The sequence below is a fragment of the Xenia sp. Carnegie-2017 genome, unplaced genomic scaffold (genome assembly GCF_021976095.1).
Source record: "Xenia sp. Carnegie-2017 unplaced genomic scaffold, XeniaSp_v1 HiC_scaffold_19, whole genome shotgun sequence".
In the NCBI taxonomy this organism is placed as follows: domain Eukaryota; kingdom Metazoa; phylum Cnidaria; class Anthozoa; order Malacalcyonacea; family Xeniidae; genus Xenia; species Xenia sp. Carnegie-2017.
The window spans coordinates 9090035-9097810 of NW_025813481.1; positions in this window are offsets into that span (position 1 = coordinate 9090035).

Sequence of the window (7776 nt, forward strand, 5' to 3'; positions counted from 1 at the left end):
AACGCAACCCTTGTCTGAAGTTCCTAAAGCCTTGATCTACCCAAGAAAGATCTCTGGTGGTAACATGTTAGGTATGGCTAGTGGTTGGTCATCGTCATTGAGCCTTGTGACACTTGTTGAAAATATAGAAATATGAAGAAATTCATTTTCAGGGGAGGAGGGGTGGTATTCCAAATTTGTAAAATTTTTTTTGTTATGGAAAATGTGTTCAAATGCATAAATTATAGTTTTTTGATGAAAATATGGAAATATGAAGAAATTCGTTTTCAGGGGGAGGGGTGAATTCACAATTTTGTAAAATTTCTTATTTTTGTTGAAAATGTGTTCAAATGCATAAATTATAGTTTTTGATGAAAATATGGAAATATGAAGAAATTTTTCAGGGGAGGGTGGTATCCCAATTTTGTAAAAATTTTGTTATGGAAAATGTGTTCAAAAATAAATTATAGTTTTTGATGAAAATATGGAAATATGAAGAAATTCAATTTCAGGGGAGGGTGGTATCCCAATTTTGTAAATTTTTTGTTATGGAAAATGTGTTCAAATGCATAAATTATAGTTTTTGATGAAAATATGGAAATATGAAGAAATTCATTTTCAGGGGAGGGTGGTATCCCAATTTTGTAAATTTTTTTTTATGGAAAATGTGTTCAAATGCATAAATTATAGTTTTTGATGAAAATATGGAAATATGAAGAAATTCATTTTCAGGGGAGGGTGGTATCCAATTTTGTAAAATTTTTTTGTTATGGAAAATGTGTTCAAATGCATAAATTATAGTTTTTGATGAAAATATGGAAATATCAAGAAATTCATTTTCAGGGGAGGGGTGGTATCCCAATTTTGTAAATTTTTTGTTATGGAAAATGTGTTCAAATGCATAAATTATAGTTTTTTGATGAAAATATGGAAATATGAAGAAATTCATTTTCAGGAGGGGTGGTATCCAATTTTGTAAATTTTTTTTTATGGAAAATGTGTTCAAATGCATAAATTATAGTTTTTTGATGAAAATATGGAAATATGAAGAAATTCATTTTCAGGGAGGGGTGGTATCCCAATTTTGTAAAATTTTTTTTGTTATGGAAAATGTGTTCAAATGCATAAATTATAGTTTTTGATGAAAATATGGAAATATGAAGAAATTCATTTTCAGGGAGGGGTGGTATCCCAATTTTGTAAAATTTTTTGTTATGGAAAATGTGTTCAAATGCATAAATTATAGTTTTTGATGAAAATATGGAAATATGAAGAAATTATTTTCAGGGGAGGGTGGTATCCCAATTTTGTAAAATTTTTTGTTATGGAAAATGTGTTCAAATGCATAAATTATAGTTTTTGATGAAAATATGGAAATATGAAGAAATTCATTTTCAGGGGAGGGTGGTATCCCAATTTTGTAAAATTTTTTGTTATGGAAAATGTGTTCAAATGCATAAATTATAGTTTTTGATGAAAATATGGAAATATGAAGAAATTCATTTTCAGGGGGAGGTGGTATCTCAATTTTGTAAAATTTTTTTTGTTATGGAAAATGTGTTCAAATGCATAAATTATAGTTTTTTGATGAAAATATGGAAATATGAAGAAATTCATTTTCAGGGGAGGGTGGTATCCCAATTTTGTAAATTTTTTGTTATGGAAAATGTGTTCAAATGCATAAATTATAGTTTTTGATGAAAATATGGAAATATGAAGAAATTCATTTTCAGGGGAGTGGTATCCCAATTTTGTAAAATTTTTTGTTATGGAAAATGTGTTCAAATGCATAAATTATAGTTTTTGATGAAAATATGGAAATATGAAGAAATTCATTTTCAGGGGAGGGTGGTATCCCAATTTTGTAAATTTTTTGTTATGGAAAATGTGTTCAAATGCATAAATTATAGTTTTTGATGAAAATATGGAAATATGAAGAAATTCATTTTCAGGGGAGGGTGGTATCCCAATTTTGTAAAATTTTTTGTTATGGAAAATGTGTTCAAATGCATAAATTATAGTTTTTGATGAAAATATGGAAATATGAAGAAATTCATTTTCAGGGGAGGGTGGTATCCCAATTTTGTAAATTTTTTTTGTTATGGAAAATGTGTTCAAATGCATAAATTATAGTTTTTGATGAAAATATGGAAATATGAAGAAATTCATTTTCAGGGGAGGGGTGGTATTCCAATTTTGTAAAATTTTTTTTATGGAAAATGTGTTCAAATGCATAAATTATAGTTTTTTGATGAAAATATGGAAATATGAAGAAATTCATTTTCAGGGGAGGGTGGTATCCCAATTTTGTAAATTTTTTTTGTTATGGAAAATGTGTTCAAATGCATAAATTATAGTTTTTGATGAAAATATGGAAATATGAAGAAATTCATTTTCAGGGGAGGGTGGTATCCCAATTTTGTAAAATTTTTTTTTATGGAAAATGTGTTCAAATGCATAAATTATAGTTTTTGATGAAAATATGGAAATATGAAGAAATTCATTTTCAGGGGAGGGTGGTATCCCAATTTTGTAAATTTTTTGTTATGGAAAATGTGTTCAAATGCATAAATTATAGTTTTTGATGAAAATATGGAAATATGAAAAATTCATTTTCAGGGGAGGGTGGTATCCCAATTTTGTAAAATTTTTTTATGGAAAATGTGTTCAAATGCATAAATTATAGTTTTTGATGAAAATATGGAAATATGAAGAAAATTATTTTCAGGGGAGGGTGGTATCCTCAATTTTGTAAAATTTTTTGTTATGGAAAATGTGTTCAAATGCATAAATTATAGTTTTTGATGAAAATATGGAAATATGAAGAAATTTTTTCAGGGGGAGGGGTGGTATCCTCAATTTTGTAAAATTTTTTGTTATGGAAAATGTGTTCAAATGCAAAATTATAGTTTTTGATGAAAATATGAAGAAATTTATTTTCAGGGGGGGAGGGGTGGTATCCCAATTTTGTAAAATTTTTTGTTATGGAAAATGTGTTCAAATGCATAAATTATAGTTTTTGATGAAAATATGGAAATATGAAGAAATTCATTTTCAGGGGAGGGTGGTATCCCAATTTTGTAAAATTTTTTGTTATGGAAAATGTGTTCAAATGCATAAATTATAGTTTTTGATGAAAATATGGAAATATGAAAAATTCATTTTCAGGGGGGGAGGGGTGGTATCTCAATTTTGTAAAATTTCTTATTTTTGTCGAAAATGTGTTCAAATGCATAAATTATAGTTTTTTGATGAAAATATGGAAATATGAAGAAATTCATTTTCAGGGGGAGGGGTGGTATCCCAATTTTGTAAAATTTTTGTTATGGAAAATGTGTTCAAATGCATAAATTATAGTTTTTTGATGAAAATATGGAAATATGAAGAAATTCATTTTCAGGGGAGGGTGGTATCCCAATTTTGTAAAATTTTTTTTTTGTGAAAATGTGTTCAAATGCATAAATTATAGTTTTTGATGAAAATATGGAAATATGAAGAAATTCATTTTCAGGGGAGGGTGGTATCCCAATTTTGTAAATTTTTTTGTTATGGAAAATGTGTTCAAATGCATAAATTATAGTTTTTGATGAAAATATGGAAATATGAAGAAATTCATTTTCAGGGGAGGGGTGGTATCCCAATTTTGTAAAATTTTTTGTTATGGAAAATGTGTTCAAATGCATAAATTATAGTTTTTGATGAAAATATGGAAATATGAAGAAATTCATTTTCAGGGGAGGGTGGATCCCAATTTTGTAAAATTTTTTTTTTGGAAAATGTGTTCAAATGCATAAATTATAGTTTTTGATGAAAATATGGAAATATGAAAAATTCATTTTCAGGGAGGGTGGTATCCCAATTTTGTAAAATTTTTTGTTATGGAAAATGTGTTCAAATGCATAAATTATAGTTTTTGATGAAAATATGGAAATATGAAGAAATTCATTTTCAGGGGAGGGTGGTATCCCAATTTTGTAAAATTTTTTTGTTATGGAAAATGTGTTCAAATGCATAAATTATAGTTTTTGATGAAAATATGGAAATATGAAGAAATTCATTTTCAGGGGAGAGGGGTATCCCAATTTTGTAAAATTTTTTTGTTATGGAAAATGTGTTCAAATGCATAAATTATAGTTTTTGATGAAAATATGGAAATATGAAGAAATTCATTTTCAGGGGAGGGTGGTATCCCAATTTTGTAAATTTTTTTGTTATGGAAAATGTGTTCAAATGCATAAATTATAGTTTTTGATGAAAATATGGAAATATGAAGAAATTCATTTTCAGGGGGGGAGGGGTGGTATCCCAATTTTGTAAAATTTTTTGTTATGGAAAATGTGTTCAAATGCATAAATTATAGTTTTTTGATGAAAATATGGAAATATGAAGAAATTCATTTTCAGGGGGGGAGGGGTGGTATCCCAATTTTGTAAATTTTTTTGTTATGGAAAATGTGTTCAAATGCATAAATTATAGTTTTTGATGAAAATATGGAAATATGAAGAAATTCATTTTCAGGGGGGGGTGGTATCCCAATTTTGTAAAATTTTTTTGTTATGGAAAATGTGTTCAAATGCATAAATTATAGTTTTTGATGAAAATATGGAAATATGAAGAAATTCATTTTCAGGGGGTTAGGTGGTATCCCAATTTTGTAAATTTTTTTTGTTATGGAAAATGTGTTCAAATGCATAAATTATAGTTTTTGATGAAAATATGGAAATATGAAGAAATTCATTTTCAGGGGAGGGTGGTATTCCAATTTTGTAAAATTTTTGTTATGGAAAATGTGTTCAAATGCATAAATTATAGTTTTTGATGAAAATATGGAAATATCATGAAATTCATTTTCAGGGGGGTGGTATCCCAATTTTGTAAATTTTTTTTGTTATGGAAAATGTGTTCAAATGCATAAATTATAGTTTTTGATGAAAATATGGAAATATGAAGAAATTCATTTTCAGGGGAGGGGTGGTATCCCAATTTTGTAAAATTTTTTTGTTATGGAAAATGTGTTCAAATGCATAAATTATAGTTTTTGATGAAAATATGGAAATATGAAGAAATTCATTTTCAGGGGAGGGTGGTATCCCAATTTTGTAAATTTTTTGTTATGGAAAATGTGTTCAAATGCATAAATTATAGTTTTTGATGAAAATATGGAAATATGAAAAATTCATTTTCAGGGGAGGGTGGATCCCAATTTTGTAAAATTTTTATAAATGGAAAATGTGTTCAAATGCATAAATTATAGTTTTGATGAAAATATGGAAATATGAAGAAAGTTTTCAGGGGGGGTGGTATCCCAATTTTGTAAATTTTTGTTATGGAAAATGTGTTCAAATGCATAAATTATAGTTTTTGATGAAAATATGGAAATATGAAGAAATTCATTTTCAGGGGAGGGTGGTATCCCAATTTTGTAAATTTTTTTGTTATGGAAAATGTGTTCAAATGCATAAATTATAGTTTTTGATGAAAATATGGAAATATGAAGAAATTCATTTTTCAGGGGAGGGTGGTATCCCAATTTTGTAAAATTTTTTGTTATGGAAAATGTGTTCAAATGCATAAATTATAGTTTTTGATGAAAATATGGAAATATGAAAAATTCATTTTCAGGGGAGGGTGGTATCCCAATTTTGTAAAATTTTTGTTATGGAAAATGTGTTCAAATGCATAAATTATAGTTTTTTGATGAAAATATGGAAATATAAAAAATTCATTTTCAGGGGAGGGGTGGTATCCCAATTTTGTAAATTTTTTTTGTTATGGAAAATGTGTTCAAATGCATAAATTATAGTTTTTGATGAAAATATGGAAATATGAAGAAATTTTCAGGGGAGGGTGGTATCCCAATTTTGTAAAATTTTTTTTTGAAAATGTGTTCAAATGCATAAATTATAGTTTTTGATGAAAATATGGAAATATGAAGAAATTCATTTTCAGGGGAGGGTGGTATCCCAATTTTGTAAATTTTTTGTTATGGAAAATGTGTTCAAATGCATAAATTATAGTTTTTTGATGAAAATATGGAAATATGAAGAAATTCATTTTCAGGGGGGGAGGGGTGGTATCCCAATTTTGTAAAATTTTTTTTTGTGAAAATGTGTTCAAATGCATAAATTATAGTTTTTGATGAAAATATGGAAATATGAAGAAATTCATTTTCAGGGGAGGGTGGTATCCCAATTTTGTAAAATTTTTTGTTATGGAAAATGTGTTCAAATGCATAAATTATAGTTTTTGATGAAAATATGGAAATATGAAGAAATTCATTTTCAGGGGAGGGGGTATCCCAATTTTGTAAATTTTTTTGTTATGGAAAATGTGTTCAAATGCATAAATTATAGTTTTTGATGAAAATATGGAAATATGAAGAAATTCATTTTCAGGGGAGGGTGGTATCCCAATTTTGTAAAATTTTTTTGTTATGGAAAATGTGTTCAAATGCATAAATTATAGTTTTTGATGAAAATATGGAAATATGAAGAAATTCATTTTCAGGGGAGGGTGGTATCCCAATTTTGTAAAATTTTTTTGTTATGGAAAATGTGTTCAAATGCATAAATTATAGTTTTTGATGAAAATATGGAAATATGAAGAAATTAGTTTTCAGGGGAGGGTGGTATCCCAATTTTGTAAAATTTTTTTTGTTATGGAAAATGTGTTCAAATGCATAAATTATAGTTTTTTGATGAAAATATGGAAATATGAAGAAATTCATTTTCAGGGGGGTGGTATCCCAATTTTGTAAAATTTTTTGTTATGGAAAATGTGTTCAAATGCATAAATTATAGTTTTTGATGAAAATATGGAAATATGAAGAAATTCATTTTCAGGGGAGGGTGGTATCCCAATTTTGTAAAATTTTTTTGTTATGGAAAATGTGTTCAAATGCATAAATTATAGTTTTTGATGAAAATATGGAAATATGAAAAATTCATTTTCAGGGGAGGGTGGTATCCCAATTTTGTAAAATTTTTTGTTATGGAAAATGTGTTCAAATGCATAAATTATAGTTTTTGATGAAAATATGGAAATATGAAGAAATTCATTTTCAGGGGAGGGGTGGTATCCCAATTTTGTAAAATTTTTTTGTTATGGAAAATGTGTTCAAATGCATAAATTATAGTTTTTGATGAAAATATGGAAATATGAAGAAATTCATTTTCAGGGGAGGGTGGTATCCAATTTTGTAAAATTTTTTTGTTATGGAAAATGTGTTCAAATGCATAAATTATAGTTTTTTGATGAAAATATGGAAATATGAAGAAATTTATTTTCAGGGGGGGGTGGTATCCCAATTTTGTAAAATTTTTTGTTATGGAAAATGTGTTCAAATGCATAAATTATAGTTTTTTGATAAAAATATGGAAATATGAAGAAATTCATTTTCAGGGGGAGAGAGGTGGTATCCCAATTTTGTAAAATTTTTTTATGGAAAATGTGTTCAAATTCATAAATTATAGGTTTTTGATGAAAATATGGAAATATGAAGAAATTCATTTTCAGGGGAGGGTGGTATCCCAATTTTGTAAAATTTTTTTTTTTTGGAAAATGTGTTCAAATGCATAAATTATAGTTTTTGATGAAAATATGGAAATATGAAGAAATTCATTTTCAGGGGAGGGTGGTATCCCAATTTTGTAAATTTTTTTTTGTTATGGAAAATGTGTTCAAATGCATAAATTATAGTTTTTGATGAAAATATGGAAATATGAAGAAATTCATTTTCAGGGGAGGGGTGGTATCCAATTTTGTAAAATTTTTTGTTATGGAAAATGTGTTCAAATG